The sequence below is a fragment of the Notamacropus eugenii genome, chromosome 5, assembly GCF_028372415.1.
Source record: "Notamacropus eugenii isolate mMacEug1 chromosome 5, mMacEug1.pri_v2, whole genome shotgun sequence".
In the NCBI taxonomy this organism is placed as follows: domain Eukaryota; kingdom Metazoa; phylum Chordata; class Mammalia; order Diprotodontia; family Macropodidae; genus Notamacropus; species Notamacropus eugenii.
Window position 1 is genome coordinate 197,141,252 of NC_092876.1, and position 19,888 is coordinate 197,161,139.

The 19,888-nt window shown below is 37.7% G+C and overlaps 1 protein-coding gene and 1 non-coding gene across 3 annotated transcripts in view; one reads left to right on the plus strand and one right to left on the minus strand.

Moving 5' to 3' along the window:
- Positions 1 to 19,888, plus strand: part of MTUS2 (microtubule associated scaffold protein 2) — a 729,368-nt gene that overhangs the window by 55,106 nt on the left and 654,374 nt on the right. The gene's annotated exons all lie outside the window — the stretch shown is intronic.
- TRNAL-CAG (transfer RNA leucine (anticodon CAG)) lies at positions 15,257 to 15,339 on the minus strand. The gene has a single exon. It is a non-coding gene; the product is annotated as a tRNA-Leu (tRNA).

The window sequence follows — 19,888 nt, forward strand, 5'->3', positions numbered from 1 at the left end:
TTTGAGTATGTAGGCAACATGGGTATGTGTGTTTGCAGTAGAGAAACAAATAATATATAGGGAGAGATACAAGATTAATGAGAGATTTGAAATGATAGAGGCCAATCTGTTGGAGAAGATGAGATAGAATGAGATCACTTGTTCATGTAGAGGGTCTTGGCAGGAAGGGTCACTGCTTCGTATGAGATGGAGTGAATGAGAAAATAGTGGTGAAAGGCAACATGTTAGATGAGGGGGAGAGGAAAAGAGGGAGCTTTTGGTGAATGGCCTCCTTTTTGTTCAGTGAAATATGAAGCAAAGAAGGATCCTTCTCACTAAATTATAAGTTACTTGAAAGCAAGAACTGTATCAGATTTAATTTTGTGTTTCCTCTAGTACTTAACACAGTGCTCTCTACATATAGTAGGCATTCAATAAAGGTCTAGTGTTCTGTAAAATATTTATGCCAGGGTAAGGTTTACTAATTTGTTATTTCATCCTTAAAGCAACATAATTTTTCATTGCTATTTTAAAAAGTTGGATAAAATTATAAAAAATCACTTATAAGCTATCAGCGAATATCATGGTCATATCTTTCAGATTGCTTTTCACCAGCTGTGGAGTTGCACCATAGGCCAGCCAAGTAAAATACTCAGTATTGAAAATGTCAATGCTGACAGATATCCCGAAGGTCAGAATTTGTAGCTGAGTAGGCCAGACATCTGTGTAAGCGGGCAATGCCTGGCCATGCTGTTGATGGGGCAAAGTAAGAGCAGGCAGAATCTCTGAAGCTGCTACAATAATGGGCTCTCAGCTGAAAATGAGGCTGCTGTTCTCACTTTGCCAGCAACAACAGTGCCTAATGCTGATGTTTGCAGTTGAACACATCTGCTTCTTTGCTTTGGAGCCCTGCCACTTATCCTGGGCAGTCTGTTCGACAAGTTTGTTTGTATTTAGATATGGAGTTGTGTGTCAGCTAGCTAAATAGATCAAAAAGTAGTACAAAGATTTTTTTTTAAGAAAAGAAATGGCCAATTTTGTTGATAATGGGGGAAACCAATAGTGCCAAGGAATTGCTTTTTAATTTGAATGTTTTGTTGTTTTTTACCTAAGTGTTGTTCCTAGCATGTTCTGGGTGATGACTTCCAAGAAAGATAAGTGCAAATGAGCTTTTTTTTTTTTTGAATAAAAGAATAATTTTTGATCATATATAAGCAAGAACAGTAAAGGTTTTTGTCCCAAGGTTATTGAAGATTACAGAAGCTGCATAGTTGGAATGCTTCATATTTTGGTCACTTCCTTTGTATCCAGGAGAGTTAAAGGATGAACTTGTTTGGGATGAGAGGACTTTTAGTGGTACCTTCCATGTTGTTGACTGCATGTTAAATTTAACACTCACTAAGAGGTAAGGTTTTTATAGTAGTCACATGACTGGCATGACCTAGAAATGTTAAATAATGCCTTTCTAGAAATTTTCCTGAAGTGCACACCTGACTCGTAGCAGCTAACTGAAACTGCTGAAACTGCTGTTTCCAAAGTTACCAGTGATCTCCTAGTTGTCTGATTTTATAGGTTATTTTGGGTCCTCATCTTTCTTGATCTCTGCAACATTTAATGATGTTACCCTTATTCTCCTGGATACTCTCTCCCCTCAGGGTTGTCAGGTCTCTGCTCTCACATGTTTCTCCTCTGACCTTTTTGAATTGGATGTACCATAGGCATCTCAAACTCAGTATCTCCAAAATAAAAATCATTATCTTCCCCTCCCTCTCAAACGGCCTCCTCTTTTCAACTTCTCTATATTAATGTTGGGTATCCTAGGTTCAATATCTTGGTGATATTCTCTACTCCTCTCTTTTGATCACAACACATATCTAATCATTTATCAAATTTTGTAATTTCTTTCTCTACAACATATCTCATATGAGTTCCCTTCCCCATTCACATAACCACCAACCTAATTCAAGCTTTTATCACCCCTTATTTGGATTCCTGCAGTAGCCCTCAAATTGGTCTGCCTGCATTATTTCTCCTCATTCCAGTTCATTCTCCACTCAGCTGACAAAGTGCTTTTTCCAAAAGTGTAGTTCCTAAAACATGGGGAGGTAGCTTCTCTTACCATCCTCATTTTAGCTCAAAGGGGTTAAGTGACTTGTCCAGGGTGACACAGCTGATGAATGTCTGAAACAGGGTTTGAAATCAGTTATTCCTGACTCCATCCCTAGCACCTTTTCCATTGTCTAATATGGTTAATTACTAGGATACTTCCAGTATTATACACCTTAGGTATGGTTTGCATTAAACAGGCTTTTTCTGAGGTGATCTGGGAAGTCTAATCAGTCTGTATGATTAACACTGTTTCAACGTAAAATGTATTCAGAGCTCCAGAAGAGTGAATCATAAGCAACCTTTTGAAACAAAGGGTTAGAACATGACTTGTTCAGAAACTTGGGGCTTCATGAAAGAATGTTGCTTATAGTTTTTGAATCCCTCTGTGATTCTCATAAAATTCACCCAGATTTCTTTTAGCTCTCAGTTTGTGGATAGATTATATTTACATGTCTGCAACAAGCATTACTTTTACAATTTAGAAGAACTCATTATAGTTTGAAGTAGAACTGTCTGGCATCAATAAGTAAAACTTTATAATTTTAGAAAAAAATGTGCTAGATTTTCAAGATTTGGGAGAAAGTAAGTCTTCCACCTGGTTTAGAAATGACTGTTAAGTGAAGCACCCTGCCAGGGAAACAATAATATAATAGACAAGACATACTGAGGACTATATAACAGACAAGAGAAACTGAGGTCAACTTGTAATGCTCTAACAAAAAATTTTATGCAAAAGCAAAGTGGGAGAGAGAAGAAACAATCAAATGGAAAACAGATTGCTGGTGCACAGATTAGGGGTATGGAAGCATTAATTTTATGCCATGCTTTCACATAAACAAGCGAGGTAAGCATAAAGACAGACACTGTAGGGTTTGATTTTAGAATTAATTTTGCTGATCAGTACACTTCTCTCTGACTCTTCCTGTTTCAGCATCTGTGGGCCTTGGGGAGTAAGTTATATTTTACATTGCCCTTGCTTTCTGTAGGTTGGATAAACAACTAATAAATTATGGTATCTTTGGGAAGGTGGATTTTGAGTCTGCTCAACTGCAATTTAGTGAGCTCTCTGGATGTGAAAGTTCCATGCCCTTGCAGGCATGCCTGGCTTCACTTGTGGGACATTGTCTTGGAGAGTACAATCCGAGTAATGCTAGCTTGTGCCTTTTTAACACCTGCAAACATGATGAGTCCTGTTTCAGGTGGATGATTTCAGTTCTGAATGAAATCCCACAAACACTTCTGGGGAGAGCAGAGCCTAGAAAGGAAACTACAGTTTCTAAAGCTGCTAGACCAATTTCACAGTTCTTCGTAGGAACCCAGAAGGCATATTGCCCCTTCCTCTGAGGATGCCGTCTAAAACAGGAGTGGACCTGTGTCAAGTTCTATATGGTTATTCTGGTCTGGGTTCATTTTTCCAGTGGTGTGATGATCTTTAGGGGGATGTGGCTTCTCGCTACTGACTGCCCTTTTGTGCTGGTGCAGATCCCACAGAAGAGTAAAGTGTAATTAAAAGGAAATGGTGAATGAAGAGGAAATATAGATTTGATTTAACCTTTTGGTGAAAACAAGAACTGATCTGACTGAGACAACATGATTACAAATATAGAGCGACCTAGAGATAAGCCTCATAGAAGAAATCATTTTTAAAGAGTTGTATTAGACTTAACCATTTACCTGTGGATATAACTATAATTTGCAGCCTTGTAAGCTAGATTCTGAAAACCTGTGCAGTCCAGCTATCATCCTTCCTTATTCCTATTCATGGCAAAGTTTCAGTGAATATGGTGTTTAGAATAAGACTTTAGTCTGAGCCACTATAGCTGTTCTATGAATCATTTAGTTACTATTGATTACAAAACTCATTGTGAGAATACACGCTTAGCTTAGGTTTACAGTTATGTGTTGGGTAAAGTGCAACAGGGACATCCTTTGCATCTGATTTGGTAGCTCCCATGGTGGATCAGGCTTACCATGCTCACAGAAAATTGTATACCATCCGGCTCCCCTAACTGTCTTTGACTTAAAGAAAAACTCCTACTGGCTCATTTTTATTATGGAAGAGGTTAGTTAGACATTTGTTCAAATTTGTCATTAGGATCAGTCAACATTTACTGGTATCTGGGCTACTTCACTTGAAGGAACAATAACACTTTGACTATTGCATATAAATCAGCAATAACTTACATTATTGGAGCAGCCTGGGAGGAAAGCATTTCTAGTTTGAAAATATCTGTAGTTATGGGGATGGAGAAGAGGGGAAGGAGCCAGTAAAGAGCCGTCAATGAAATGGGAATGACTTGTGGAAGTATTCACTATATCGGTGATTTCTTTAAAAAAAATCATGTGGATTTATTGTCCATTAAAATTATTTGCAGGTTTAATAATGAAAATGATAACTAGGATCATAAGGGTTACAAAGTATATTATTATACAAACATGTATTATCTCTTCTGATGCTGTGTGTTCAGTGTTACTGTTATCCCTATTCCACAGACAAGGAAACTTCAGCAACTTTTTCAAAGCCACATAGTTAATAAGTATCAGAGGCAAAATTTGCACTTAGGTCTTCTTGAATCCAAGTATTGTGCTCTGTACTCTATGTGCACCTTTCTTATTAACTCCTGGAGTGAATTAATCACATATAGACTATAAGTTAAAAAAAAAAAAACTAGCACAAAACATCTAAATGCTCCCTCCACTGAATATTTTATTATATGCCAGGATCAAAATGTTCTCAGTGGGAGCATTCTCAGAATTTACACACAAGTTCTTAGGATTATGTCTATAGTACACAGAGAGGTCAGCATGTGTGTTAAGGTTTTAACCCTATCTGATCTTGACTCAGAAATAGATCAAATTATGAGTCATTGGCTTGTCTAGACATACCTCAATGTCTAAGAATATAATAGCGATGATTGCTTTGCAGCAATTCCTCTATCAGTCTGCTCAGACATTGAGAATAGCCACCATATCAGTAGACCTTATGAGGAAAGGTGCTGTCCATCTCCAGAGAAAGAACTGGTAAAGCCTGAATTCAGATCAAAGATATTTTTTCTTTACTTTCTTTCTTTTTCTATTTTTTGTTTTTATTTTCTTTCACAGAATGACTTGTATGTTAATGTGTTTTGCATGATTATATATATATATATATATATATATATATATATATATATATATATATATATACACATATAAAACCTATGTCAAATTACTAGTTTTCTCAATTAGGGGAGAGGAAAGGGAGACAGAGAATTTGGAATTCCAAATTTGAAACAAAAAGAATGCTAAAATTGTTTTTGCATGTAATTCAGAAAAAAAACCAAAATATTAAATAAGAGTTTTAAATAAGAGAACAGCTATTGTAGAAGGGTGTCCTGGGAGTATTGGTATATCTTACAAATGTGGGAGAGATAAGGGGTGACAAAAGTGAGAAAGAAATCCCAGTGCTATGACACCCTGACTCCAGGCTATTCTGACTTTTCGAAATAGGCTGTGAAGTGCTTATAGCTCAGTTGATTATATAATGGGATTAATTAATTCAGGGTTGTGGGTTCAATCTCCATGTGGCCCAATTAGACATGCTTAGAGAAAAACTCAATTCCATGGTCACAGACAGAATTCCTGACACCAGCCAGCTGTCTTACAGTATATAGTGTTGGCCATGAGGGCTCCCTTGAGAGTATGGATGGCTCAGCGTAACCCATCATCGTAGCTAGAAGTCTCCATATTTATCCTTTTGATAGGGTAGTACTGTTCTTTTTGTCATTGGACAGCATGTTTAGTTTTGTCTTCACATGCCATATAATAAATATGCTTGACATTATATTATAATACCAGGAAACAAGGACTTGTTATATTCCACTACTGGGTTTACTCATCTCTTAAAAATCTCTTGTCCTCAGAGTGATTACAAGCAAACTTTCATGAGTAACTATTTGATGGATCGACCAAAAGGAGTATATTATTATTTTTTTCCATCAGTTCTCAAAGTGTGGTCCAGGGACCCCTGACATTTCCTGAGATCATTTCAGGGGCTCTGGGAGATCATCACTATTTTCATAATAAAACTAAGGTGCTTTAATTTATAATACAGTAAATGCTGATAGATACAACTCGTATAAAAAAAATTCTTTGGAGAATCTTCAGTACTTCTTTTTAGTATAAGGTGTCCTGAGAGCAAGAATTTAAGAACTTCTGCTGTTTTGTGTAGCTTAGACCTAAATGACTTAGCCATGTGTGTTGACAATTATCACACTAGAGGCCTTAAGATGCAAGGGATATAAAAGAAAGGGTTTATTTTCCTTTAAAAAGACACTAAAAATAACAAAGCAAGCATAAAATGAGGAGTTAGAAGGAACACAATATTCTAGAGGTACATTCCTTTACTCATTGTTTATTTGAGGGCATATTAATGCCAGCATGTGTTGCCTTGTACTGCTCTAGGCTCTGTAGGAGATGGAAAGAAATATGACAGTGGTTTTTTAATAAGCTTACCAGAGAAAAAAATGTCATCAGGTATGGGTTAAAAGACATAAAAATGAATGAGAAAATGTTAGGGAGTGGTTAAGGGCCTCCAGATCATCCTTCATTATGAGGATGGCTCAAAGCAACTAGGTTGAACTTAAAAGAGATGATTTAGGATGGGGTAAGATAACTGCATTTGAAGGGTAGTCACCTGGAATATAGGAATTATTTTTGCTCTCTTTGGCCCCAGAGGCTAGAAATAAGAGTAAAGAAGAAGTTACAAAGCGGGGAATTTAGATTTGATTAATGGGGGAGGGGCAAAGGGAAAGAGGGTTGGGAAACTGCTCAGCAATTAGAGCTGTAAAAAAGTGAAAAAGACTACCTTGGATATAGTGGAATTTCTGTCATTGATGGGCTTGAAGTGAAGGCTGGATGATCACTTGTTAGATTTGTTCAGAGGTTCCCAAACTTATTTGGCCTACCTGCCCCTTTTCAAAAAAAATTACTCAGCACCCCCCTAGAAAGTGACTTTCTTTAACTTTTAAATGTTTTCTTTGAAATTTGCATCATTTCAAAAAATATAGTATAATATGTATATTAAAATGATACATCTTATATTTAATAATTTATTGTAAATTTGTTGGGTTTTTTTCCTGTATTGAAATTTTGGTGACACAATATTGCATCATGTAGCTGTATAGTATCATATTTGTAAACAAGTCATTATATGCATATATTCCTGCCAGTGCGTGCTGGACTTCCCAACATTGCATGACATGCTTGCTTGCCCACATTTGCTTGTTAAGACCTGTTGGCAGCCTTGATTACTGATTGGTTAGAACTTGCATTTTGTATGTTTATTTGGAAAATAATGTAATCACTATGACTTTAACTCTGTTATGCAACAGATACATGTACAAATGGTTTTTCAAAATTTTTTTATCATTTCTTCTTTCCTTATTCTTCCACTGCCCCCTTATTTTTATTCATTGCCCCCCTCCAATTGTACCTGAGGTTACTACCACCCTTCTAGTGTTTCAGTGCCCACCATGGAGTGGCATTGCCCACTTTGGGAAACTCTGGATGTGTTTTAGAGGATTCAGGTATTGGTTGGACCAGATGAACTCTGATGTTGCTTCTAATCATAGATTCCTTGATTTTGAGCAGTACAGATTATTCCTTCCTCTGGGTGTTTAGGAGAGGGAGACATCACTGTGGGCTGCTGTGGGCTAGAAGGTTTCATTAACTGACGGAAGTCACCAAGTTGGTTGTCTGTAATCCTGAAATCCAAGTTCTGGACTGATCTACACTCAAAATACTCATGTAGCTTTTATGCACCATTGCGATTCTCTTATTCTCTTCCTTGCATGGCATTGTTTTGTTTGCATGTAAAGCAGTTCCTAAAGGATTAGAAAGCAGCATGAACGCTGAGCTTTTTCTTTTGGAGTCTAGTTATGGTCCTTGCCTATGCACCTTCTGCTCTGGGATCTTGGTTGGTGCATCCGAGTCAAATCAGTACTGTGTAATCCCTGGAAAGGATTAAATCTGTAATATTAAGTTACCAACCTGCCATGTCATTCAAGCCCTTAGACTTCCAAATGTACTGTAAATATGTAATGAGAGTGTATGCTTAGTTATGCAAATGACGTTAGTATCCTGTATCTACTGTATGCTATCAGATTAAAGTTTGGAAGAAGATGTATTCACCTTGGTGTAACATGTTTAACAAATCAGTTTTGACTGTAGTTTTTAGTAGCTGATGTCTCTTCTATAATAAAATAAGTTATTTTATTTCCAGAGTATTTCATTTCGAGTCAGCCAAATGATGGTAGCTGTGTGGAAAGAGCCATTCCATCTGTAGCTGCTAGGATATCACGTTTTCCCCATGGTGACATGCTAGTGGGGAAAGGGTATCCTGGAGTGAGGGAAGAGGCTGAAGTGCTCAGCTGCCACAGTTCTTTGTAATTGCTGCTCTCTGGTGATTTCCTAGCTGAATGAACTAGAGTGTTTTTCTTGCAAACAGATCCCGAGAACAAATCATCCTTTCTCATCTCTGGTGGAAAAATCTATTTAGAATGCTATGGTTTATGAATGTCTTCTGGCTTTCCTGTTTCACAGGTTAACAGGAAGTTTTTTGAAAATTTTCATTTTCTTTTGAAGACCTCAATCTGAGTGAGGGAATGAGCGCTTCTCTTTCACTTAGTGATGTTTTTAATTTTTCATGAAGGGCACAGTTTAGTGCCTCCCCAGGTGGGTGGCTCTGATGCTAAAAGTACGGAGAGGTTTTCCATCTGCGTGGGACACATATATAATATTCTATTATATGCTACTGAACCAGAGGTAACTGGTGCAGTTGACTCTTGTTTAGATTCACAATTGGAATGTAGCTCTTTTAATGTAACCATAGCTGACCCTCTGCTGTATCACCTTCCCTCCTCCCTTCTTTCTTCTCTTGTGGTTCCAGGAAATTCATAAGGCTGGAAAACCACAGTGTTGATTTTCAAACAGCTAGTAAGCACAACTCCACCTCAAAATGTTGGTCCACATGAATATGTGGTATGAACAAAAGGCAGAATGCTGTGTCATTTTTTGACTTTTGTTTGCATTTATTAGGGTTAAGTGACTTGTCCAAGGTCACACAGCTACTCGGTGTCAGAGTCAAGATTTGAACTTAGATTCTCCTGACTAGATTCTCCCTGACTCCAGGACCAAGTGTACTGTACCGCCTAGCTCTCCCTACTTTTTTTGACTCTTAAATGAAAGAAAGCTTCAATGATTATCATCTTTATTGGTATCATTTGGTTTCTGAAAACGAGGTAGCCCATGCATTCTGATGTAGAATTACCAATTTCACGATCCCAGTTTTAAATGAGAAACAAAAAATTTTGAGTTCCAATTCCCTTCCTCTTTCCCTTCTCTCTTCCCTGAGATGGTATGCAATTTGATGTAGGTTATACTTGGGCAATCATGCAAATCATATTTTCATATTAGGTTGTGGAAAAGAAAAACACAGACCAAAAAACTCCCTAAAATAAAGTATGCTTTGATCTACATTCCCATTCTCATTTTAAAAAAATCTCTTTGGGATTAAGTCTTGCATCAATATGGTGAACTCTCAGAAGAGGTGGTGGTGGTGGTGGTGACCAGGTTGCCCAAGGAGGGGAAAGGAGAGCAGATCAAAGATGTGCTGGGACTGAGCTATAAATATCAATTGCATTTCCAGCCTAGGTGAGATAGGGAGTTTTATTCTTTTTAAACAGCAATAGCAAAATCCTTTATGCTTATTATGGGAGATTAAAATTGTAAAAGAAAAACATTTATTTAGGTTGCTTCCTTTTGAAAGAAGATGATGAAGCTGTGGATTCGTGAAAGTTCACTTTATTAATACCTTTCAGGTAAATTTTAGATTGTTTCCAAATTTCCTGTAAACTTATGAAACGATAAGTGAAAGAACTAACCCTGAACCTCCTCTAGGTAAAAGTTATGGAAGCAGGGGCAGGGGGATGGAGAAGAGACAGAAATGGAGACAGGCAGACAGACTCTGTATGGTTTTAAAAAAAAAACAAAAACAACTTGTATTTTCTGACTATTGCCAATGTCGTCATTTCTAAAAAAACAAAAAAACAAAAAACCTAGTTGTGGTTTGATTGCCATAGAATGTGCAGTCCAAGGTCTCTCCTGTTCTTCTCTCCCCTTCCATAGTTTATTCCATGTGAGCCTCATATACTATGGTGTAGTACAAAGAACATTGCCTCTGTAGTCAGAGACCTGGGTTCAAATTCCATTTTTGATGCTTACTGCCTGTGTGACCTTGGGCAAGTCCCTTAAAATACATGGGCCTCAGTTTCCTCATGTGTAAAATAAGGGGGCTGGATGACATAGACTCTTAGGTCTCCTGCAGCTTTACAGCTAGGTTCCTTTGTTGCTTATCATGGTAAATAAATGGATATCAGTCTTATATCAAACATCATCAGTTTGTTTCAACACCTAAATGTCCAAGGTGCGTTTAAAAGTGAAATACCTGTTTAAGTTATAATTTGAGGTAAGACTTCAAGGTTGTTGCTTAATAGTAATTTGTTGACTCAGAATGGAAAAATGATGATCACATTTATGGAAATTCCCATGTTAATGGAAATAAAACAAAGCAAAGTATACTGCATAGTCAGTAAAGAATATTGAGAAATATTCTCAATGCATTGACCTGGTGGAGTTTCTGTGGTTTTTTATATAAATAAATTAGCTACCTAGAGGATATGATTTTTGTTTCTTTTGGGTTGTTTCTGGCATGCAGATTCTGTACTCAGCTGGTCCCACTCAGTCTTAAAGACTTCTGAGTTTATCAAACAGCAGCACGGTTGCCCAGCAGAGTAATTATAAATAATTTAATTGTTCTGCACATCTGTCACCTCAGTGGAGAGAGAGCAGATCTGGTGTGAGCTGCTGGGCCAACACTGGGCTTCAAGTATCTTTGTATTAGAACACTAAAGACACCTGGGGGAGAATCCAGGAAAGGGTAACCAACACAATTTCAAGATCCCAGAAAAATCCCCCCCCACCCCCCACTCCAAGGAATTCACAGTACTTTCCATTTATGTAATTTATTCTTGGCTGCATGTGGCAGGCATTAAGGTATCACAGGGACTTATTTAGAAGGGGAGAAAGAGTTTTAGTGAAAAAAAAAAACCCAAATTTTGGCCCAATACTGTATTTTGGGAATTCTGGCATGTGCAGTTTAGCCAAATCGAACATTATTCGAAAATTTCGTCTAATAACAGGCAGATGGTTACTAGTTTAACGTGTTCTAGCTTCTGATCGACCATCCATCCATTCTTGCATGTCTTCAGGGCTTTGTCACTCTGGTTTAACATTCAGCTAGTGACATCAGAACGTACAGTAATAAGTGGGAGCTCTGATGTTTCAGCCCAGGGGAATATTAACAAAGCCACTTTAGATTGTTGATAGCTAGCTCTAGAGTTGGAGAGGAGGAGCCAGAGACTTGGGGTACAATCTCAATGTTGGATTCTGCTGGCAGCCAGGGTGGTGAGGGGATTTGAATGTCACTTGGAAAAACATTTGAGGTTACTTTTATCTGTGATCCTGTGTTTAATCTGATGAGGAAAAGACAAGAGAATTTAGAAGGAAAAAGGGATTAGATTTATTACCTAACTTCCTGTGAAGTAGATTTGGGTCCAGTATAAGAAAGAAATAGAACTGTCTCAAAATGATCAGCCTTATGAGGAAGTGGGTTTCCTGTCCCTTGATCTCTTCAAGCAGAAGCTTACATGACTTACCATGGACATTGTAAAGGCTTAGCTTAAATTTGAACTATTACTCTGGTGTCTCTTCAAGCCTGTGATTGTTTAATTCCTTGGTTTTAATTGTTGTATTTGCGGAGCAAAGCAACAAATGTTGAGGTCATTTCTTTTCTTTTAAGGGTTTGAACAAAGCATTTAAAGTTATTTTTCTCTCTTTTCATTTGATGTGAGGGTAAAAGGATGACTTAAAGGAATGATACAAATTACAGTAACAATTGAATTTGATAAACATTTATTAATCATTTGCTGTGTGCCTGGTGGGGTGCATGGAGTGTTCAGGGAGGACTAGTGCCTCCGCTGTGAGGGCTTGCTGAGCCCTTTTCGGGGTTGCTCATCCTCCTTTGTGGCTACCTTTCACCAACTCTCACCTTTTGTTCCAAAAAGCTAAAGCATGTACAGCAGCCACACCCCAGTTAAACTGTCTTGGAAGATGGGCTATGCCAGGTTGAGGGGAACTGACCAGCCTCAAACCTGTTGGTGAATTAGGGGGATGTCCACGCCAAGCACGTGAAGACTTCCCCATGTGGAATGGGTGGAAGAGAACAGTTTGTTCCAGTGGCTATGAAGGCAGGACCTGTGATGAGTTTAGAGCTTGGTCAAGCATCACGCGCACACACACACATGCACACGCACACACACACGCACACGCACACACGTACACATGCACACACACACACGCACACGCACATGCACACACACACACACACACACACGCACACACACACACCCCATATATGAGACAGCTAGGTGGATAGAGTGCCCATCTTCCTGAGTTCAAATCTGGCCTCAGACACTTAGCAGCCGTGCGACCTTAGGCAAGTCACTCAGTTTCCTCATCTACAAAATGAGCTGGAGAAGGAAGTGGCAAACCACTCCAGTGTCTCTGCCAAGAAAACCCCAAATGGGATCATGAAGAGTTAGTTGGACAGGAATGAAAAACGACTCAACCATAGCAATACTTATTATTAAAAGTGATTATTGTATGACAATGTAATCATATGAGCATCATTATTACATCATTTGTGCATATTAATATGAATGTCATAATATATCATATAAGTATATTTGCCATTGCTTTTAAATTTATTATTTTTTAATTTACCGTTTGTTTATTTACTATTTGTTATTTGTTTACTGTTGTAACTATTTACTGTTATTGTAACTGTTATTATTCCAGGTGTGGAGGACAGAGGTGGGTAACAGAATGTCGCTGTCATTTATGGCCTGAGGTCTTCCCCAAGGACTTTAAACTTGTATTGGGCCAGATTTGATTTCAGGCACCTAACTACCCTCCCCACCACCCAAGCTTAATTTCTTTCATTAGTTTGTTATATTCAGTCCCTGATTAGAACTCCAAGGAAGTCTCTAAAACAAAAGTTTATGTATGCCTTGTATTTAAGGTTTCCGCAAAGTACCAACAAGCACCCCACTCCCATATAGTCATTCATTGTACCATCTTGGTGTTGGGTATAACTCTCTATTTCATCCATTATAGAAAATGTTTAAGATGCAAAGGATTCGCAGAAGCCCTTAAATCAACATAGAAATAGGAAGCACTCTGTTTGTTAGATTTGTTAGACTTCTCTGAAGGTAAAGACCTTTTGTGCAACTGCTGAACAGCTATTTCCCATTCAACTTGGACCTGCAGTGTCTGAGCAACTCCTGACAATACCGTGAAGGGCTGGCAAGGTTCAAAGTTCCTGGACACTCATGGCATGGCCTTAGTTCTTTAGCCACAGGGCTGTTCTCTACAGAGGGTCCTTTTCTGTCCTGTGAACCTTGCATTTGAAATAAATCTCTTTCTGAGATATCAGTGCCTAAGTGTTAAACTTGGCTTTTGAATAGGAGTATCAAGAGACATAATTAGTGTTTTAGGCATTTTTAAATTGCCTCCCCTTTTAACACCTTTAAAATCCCCATCCCAGGTCTTAGTTTTCTCATCTGAAAAATAAGAGAGTTGGCCTCAGTAACATCTAAAGTCCCTTTCACCTCTAAGTCTGTGACCCTACGATACTATGATTTGGCACCAGTTTATGTACTGGAGCAGATAGAAATTGGAGGTAGGGAGACTAATTAGGTCATTATTGTACTAAGGCAGGCACAAGATACCCACAGTGAGAATCCTTGCAAGACTGGTAATGGTAAAGAAAGGAAGGCACAGATGAGAGAGATATTACAAAGAAAGCAAACGCGAATAATAGTACATAATATGGAATACCATAACAATGAGTTGCATCTGTATTATTGTTCCAAGGGTAGGCTAAATGGATCAAGATTTTGTTTTTGTTTTATCACTTTAAGGCACATCCGTATATCTCTTTGTGTAAGGTCATAGTTTAGACAGTCTTCTATGTTAAATTTCCAGAGAGATTTGCCCTTAAGGGCAGGAACAACAAGTAAATAAACAGATGAATTGATTTGTATAGACTTAGCTTCTTGCAATGGAGAGGAATGTTGGAGTTGAATTGTGGGATGAATCCCCTGATGTCCCAGAAAAATATTGATTCTTCTAATGTTTTGGGTCAGAAGAGAGGATGAATTTGTATTTTCTCAGATAAAATTGGCTAGTTTGTTTTGGGGGTATATCGTTAGGTAAGAATACCCATTATCAATTAATCAAATGGTAAGTATTAAGTGCTGTTGTGTGTGCGTTAGACCTAGGGAATAATATGAAGACAGAAATAAAACAGTTCTGTTCTCTCTCACTCCTTGAAGTTTTTTTATTCTATCAGGGCAGATGACATGTTTGTGTATAAATATCAACAAAGCAGTTGCAAAGTAAATACAACACAGTTGTGTTTTTCTCATGTGATTATTTTACTGTGATTTGCAGTACATTAGTCCATCAATTTATTTAGCCTAATTAAAGCTGTTTTTAAAACACATAGGTTATGCTTAGACAGTAGAAAGCATAGAATCTTTCCAGTTTCATGATTTCTGTTAGTTTGAGACAGTTTCTGTTAGTCTTATTTAAGTGGTCTGATTGAGAGTTGTGAATTGACTCAAGATGGAGTACAATTCGAGTGGCCAAATTCATTTCAGACTTTATGGAAATACAAATACACAAAGATATAATTGTTCAGGTCCTGAGGTTCTAAGGAAATGATAAGTTGAGGTTCATTTGTTTTTTATGCTAATGTCACAATGAGAATTCAAACAAAAGTGAAAATGTTACATGAAAAGGATGGTTAGTTATAGCTTTAGTATCTTTTAGAATGCCAGAAGTTGAAAATTCATCTTGTCAGTGACTGTCCATGCAATTTTCTTTTCTATAAAGGAAAAACTTGTTAACAGTTACAGTAATCAGGTTGGGTTATAGCTAACTCTTTCCCCAGTGAAGGAAGGACTTCAAGCAAATGCTCATCAGGACTTTGTAGATGGTTGTGAACTGTCAGGAGTGGGATTTGAACCCACGCCTCCAGGGGAGACTACGACCTGAACGCAGCACCTTAGACTGCTGGGCCATCCTGACTCTGCTTTGATGGTGGTAGACAGATGCCCTATAGACAGGCTGGATTCTGAGGTCCCTTCTAACAGATTCTGTGACAAGTCAGAGACTTGCAAACTCTCTTCTCCTTTTTCTCTTTTTTGTCCAGCTCTCCTCTTCCTCCACCCAGCTGTTGTCATTCCATAGGTTAACACAGACTTTCTTCTTTGGTGGTGTAATGTGGCTGATCCCTAATTGAAATACAGGGATAACTAGCTGACCTACTGGGGAAAAGTGTCAGGAGGAAATCTTTCTTTGAGATGCAGGTATTGCCCAATCCTGGGGTCTCCAATACCCATGCTTTCCTCCTTTTCTTCCTTACTCCAATTGTTAACATTTTTCCCCCTAAAAATTCCTTTGTTTGAAATCATTTTGCATATGCTTTGTTTTTACCTATTTGTATGCAAACTGTACCTTCCCAGTAAAATGTAAGCTCCTTGAGGGAAGGGATGTCTCTGTTGCCTAATATAGTGCTGTAAAGATAGCAGTAATTGTTTATTTGGAGTTGAATTATGAAGAATTTTGTCTGAAGAGATTAAACAAATACAGCACAAAGATGATGATTAAAGTGTAAAGTAAAGCTTGTTTTGATTTCCTTTGCATCAGCTCTCTTAATGTGCTCTGCGGAGGTATAGTCCCTGCATGGATCTCTGAGAAAGCTTATCTTTTGTTTATTTCACTCCCTACAAGCCAAATTCTCTGACCTGGGGAATTATGATCTCTTGTTAACCATCATCATAACAGCTGGAGAACTGGAGTGATTTGTATTGAGTTCTTCTCCATCATTTCTGCATTGGATTGGAAAGACTATTTTTTTTCCTCTTGGACTTGTTTGAAGAATCAACTGAATTGTGTGCAAATATGCTTTGAAAATGTATATTATAAGCATAGATACATACTATTCAAAATTAATTTGCCTTGCATTTATTTTGTGGCACAGTTGATAGAGTGCCAGGACTGGAGTCAGGAAGACTCATTTTCCTGAGTTCAAATCTGGCTTCAGACATTTATTAGCTGTGTGATCCTGGGCAAGTCACTTAACCCTGTTTGCCTCAGTTTCTTCATCTGTACAATGAAGCTAGAGAAGAAAATGGCAAATCACTCTAGTATCTTTGCCAAGAAAACTCCAAATAGAGTCACAAAGAGTCAGACACAACTGAAAAATGATACATGTCCTGCCTGTCACAGATAATTAACTGACTGTGTTACCCTCGGCAAGTCACTGGACTTTTCAGAGCTATTGGCAGCTCTTTTAGACTATAAATTGCAGAGATGGTCCTGACTGCTTTGGTAGAGGAAATTTCCTTGATCCAGGAGTTCCCAAAATCAAAGAAACCACACTTCCAGTTATTGTACCCTGTAGAAATGTACTATACGTATATATATATATGTATACTGTCTTTGAGGTCAGAGACTTTCATTTATGTTTTTGTATCACTAGCACCAATTGGGGATATACTAGGCACTTAGTGAATGCTTGCTTGGTTAATTATTCCTATGTATTATTATTAGATTTTGAGCTGCGATACCTCTATGTGAACATTAGCAATGAAGAAGTTGGAAGAAAATTGTGCATGGATGTGAGTCTTGGTTTGAATTCAAAGGGTTACTAGGCGGCACATAATAACAGAATAAATGGTAGATGGGGAATCAGGAGATCTGGCTTCTGGTTTTGGCTGTCACTAGCAATAGGATGTTTAGTTTATTGTCTGCAAAATGAGGAGACTGGACTCAGTTATCTCCGAGATCCATTCCATGGCTAATATCCTATAATTTTATGTATCTGTCTCTATGGTTAGCTTATTTTAAGAAAAAAACAGTCCCTACTACTAGCAAAAGAAGTTTAAAAAGCTACGTTAATCCATTCTGGAGGGCAATTTGTAGCTATGCCCAAAGTGCTATAAAACTCTGCATACTTTTTGATCCAGCAGTGCCACTGCTAGGTCTGTATCACAAAGGCATAAAAAAGGGGAGAAGACCTATTTGTACAAAAGTATTTGTAGCAGCTCTTTCTGTGATGGCTAAGAATTGTGTGACAATTAAAAAATTCTGAAAGACATAGTTTCTGGATAATTTAATCATTTTATTCATAAGGCCAGTACATTTATTAATAAAAAGATGGTCATTTGGCTGTCTCTCTCTGACCAAAGGCCCCTCATGGCAGTGAGCTCACGGTTTATATGCCCTTTAAAGAGTAGGTGTTCCTGAGGGTACCAATAAATTCTGATTGTTTAACATAATGGGAGGTGGGCTATATTAAAATGAGGGTCTTGTGGTATGTGACTTGGGTCACCCAAATCTTGATCAAAGAGATAGCTATTTCCCCATTTTCTGGACAAAAGAGAGAATCACTACTTCTCCAGACCTGTCTGAGTAAGCACAATGAGCAGGAATATGCCCATTAACCCAAACTTAGAATTGGTTTTACTTCCAATTGGATCTTGGTCTAGGTAAATCTTTAAGAGAGATTTTCCACACTGGTTTGTTTTTGGATGAGGAAATAGAAAAGGGGGAAAACCTTGGTCCTGATTCAATAATCAGTTACTAAATACAAGAGAGAAATACTCATTTCTCACAATTGGAAATCAAAGGACTGTCCATCAATTGGGGGGGGAGGGTGGCTAAACAAACTGTGATGTATGATTGTGATGGAATATTATTGTGCTATAAGAAATGATAAGCAGAATCATTTCAGAAAAACCTGAAAAGACTTACATGAACTGATGCAAAGTGTAGCAGAACCAGGAGAGCATTGTCCACAATAACAAGACAATCACAAAGGACGAAAGATGAAGCATATTAATGTGAATAAGCGCTGAAGAATGCTACTTTTCACTTTCATTCCTTTTATTTTTTTTCAAGTCATCTTGTACCAAATGACCAATATGGAAATGCTTTGCATGATTACACATGTGTAACCTATATCTTATTCCCTACCATCTGAGGGAAGGAAAGATGAGAGAAGGAGGGAAGGATAGAATTTGAAACTCAAAGCATTAAAAAACAAATGTTAAAAATTGTTTTAACATGTAATTGGGGAAAAATAAAATATTACACATTTTTAAAAAGGTGCTAATGATGATAGGCTGCATTGTTGTATATGGACCTACAATGCTAATACGTCTTTTGATTCCTACCTGAGATCTCAAGACTTTTTTGGTATTTGGTTTTGAAAAGAGGAAGCTGGATGGCATAGTGGCTAGAGGACTGGGCCTGGAGTCAGGAAGATGTGAGTTTTGCTTCCTGCTTCAGACCCTTACCAGCTGTGTGACCTAGAACAAGTCACAATCTCTGAATGCTAGTTTCCTCATCTGTAAAAGCAGGATAGTTAAAACTCCCACATCAGAGTAGTTCTGAGGGTCAAATGAGGTAATCCATGTAAAGTGGCTTGCAGGCTCTAAAACACTATGTGCTAGCTATTGTTGAAAATTTTCTTGTAGCTTATAAGTACACTGTAGCAGCAGCTCCAAACAGCTAATTAATTAGCAATTAATGACACTGTCAAATATGATTTAAAATGGCTCAGTTAATATGGATTCAGACAACTTTGTTAACATATTCTGGGCATGAGGCTCATTCTGTTAACGCTGAGAACAAGACTGTGACCCATTATTATAATTTATAGGCCAATGGAAGCATACTGTAGAAATAGAATTGTATTGGTGGCATTTGGCAGGTACTGCTAAATTCCTCATTACTACATGATGGTTCTTCAATTATAAGATACCAATTTTGTGAGAGATAGTCATAAATCCTGTAACTAAGGCAATTATCCATCATATGACACTTTTATAAATGAACTTTTTTTTACAAGATCTCTTACTTAGAAGCTGACTTGTTGATACTTGTTAATGAAAATATATAGAAATTTTCATATCTTGGAGAATTAAGTACAGCTAGATTTTTATATCACTAATAGTTCTTTTCTTTCCATTTGAAGTCCATTTAGCATCCAGGGAAAATATTATGTGAATAACACTGCGTATAGGTTCATGCATTTAGAGATGAAAGAGATACTGGAAGTCATCTATAGCCTGACCCCAGTTTATCTTTCCAGGCTCTCTGTATATATTTCTCCCCTTCTGGCACTCTGACCTGCAGCCAAACTTCATCTCCCGTTTCTGTTGGTTTGGCATTGCCATTCCTTATGCCTGGAATGCAGTCCCTCTCTCACTTCAAGTCACAGCTCAAGCATAACTTTCTACATGAAGCCTTCCCTCATCCTGCTCTGCCCTCACAGCTAGTGCCCTCCTTCTGTCCCTTGCATTTATTTTATATTTATTTGTATTTATTCTTTCTGTATAAATGCACACATATGTATGTGTATATTTACATAGATATATACATATACACATATATGTACACACATACATTTACAGATATATGTATACACACTTATATACACACATACCTACATATAGATTTATACATACACATAGATGTGCACATCCATACACATAGATATATATATACATACACATGTAGATACACACACGTATATACACATATATACTTATAGATATATGTACACACA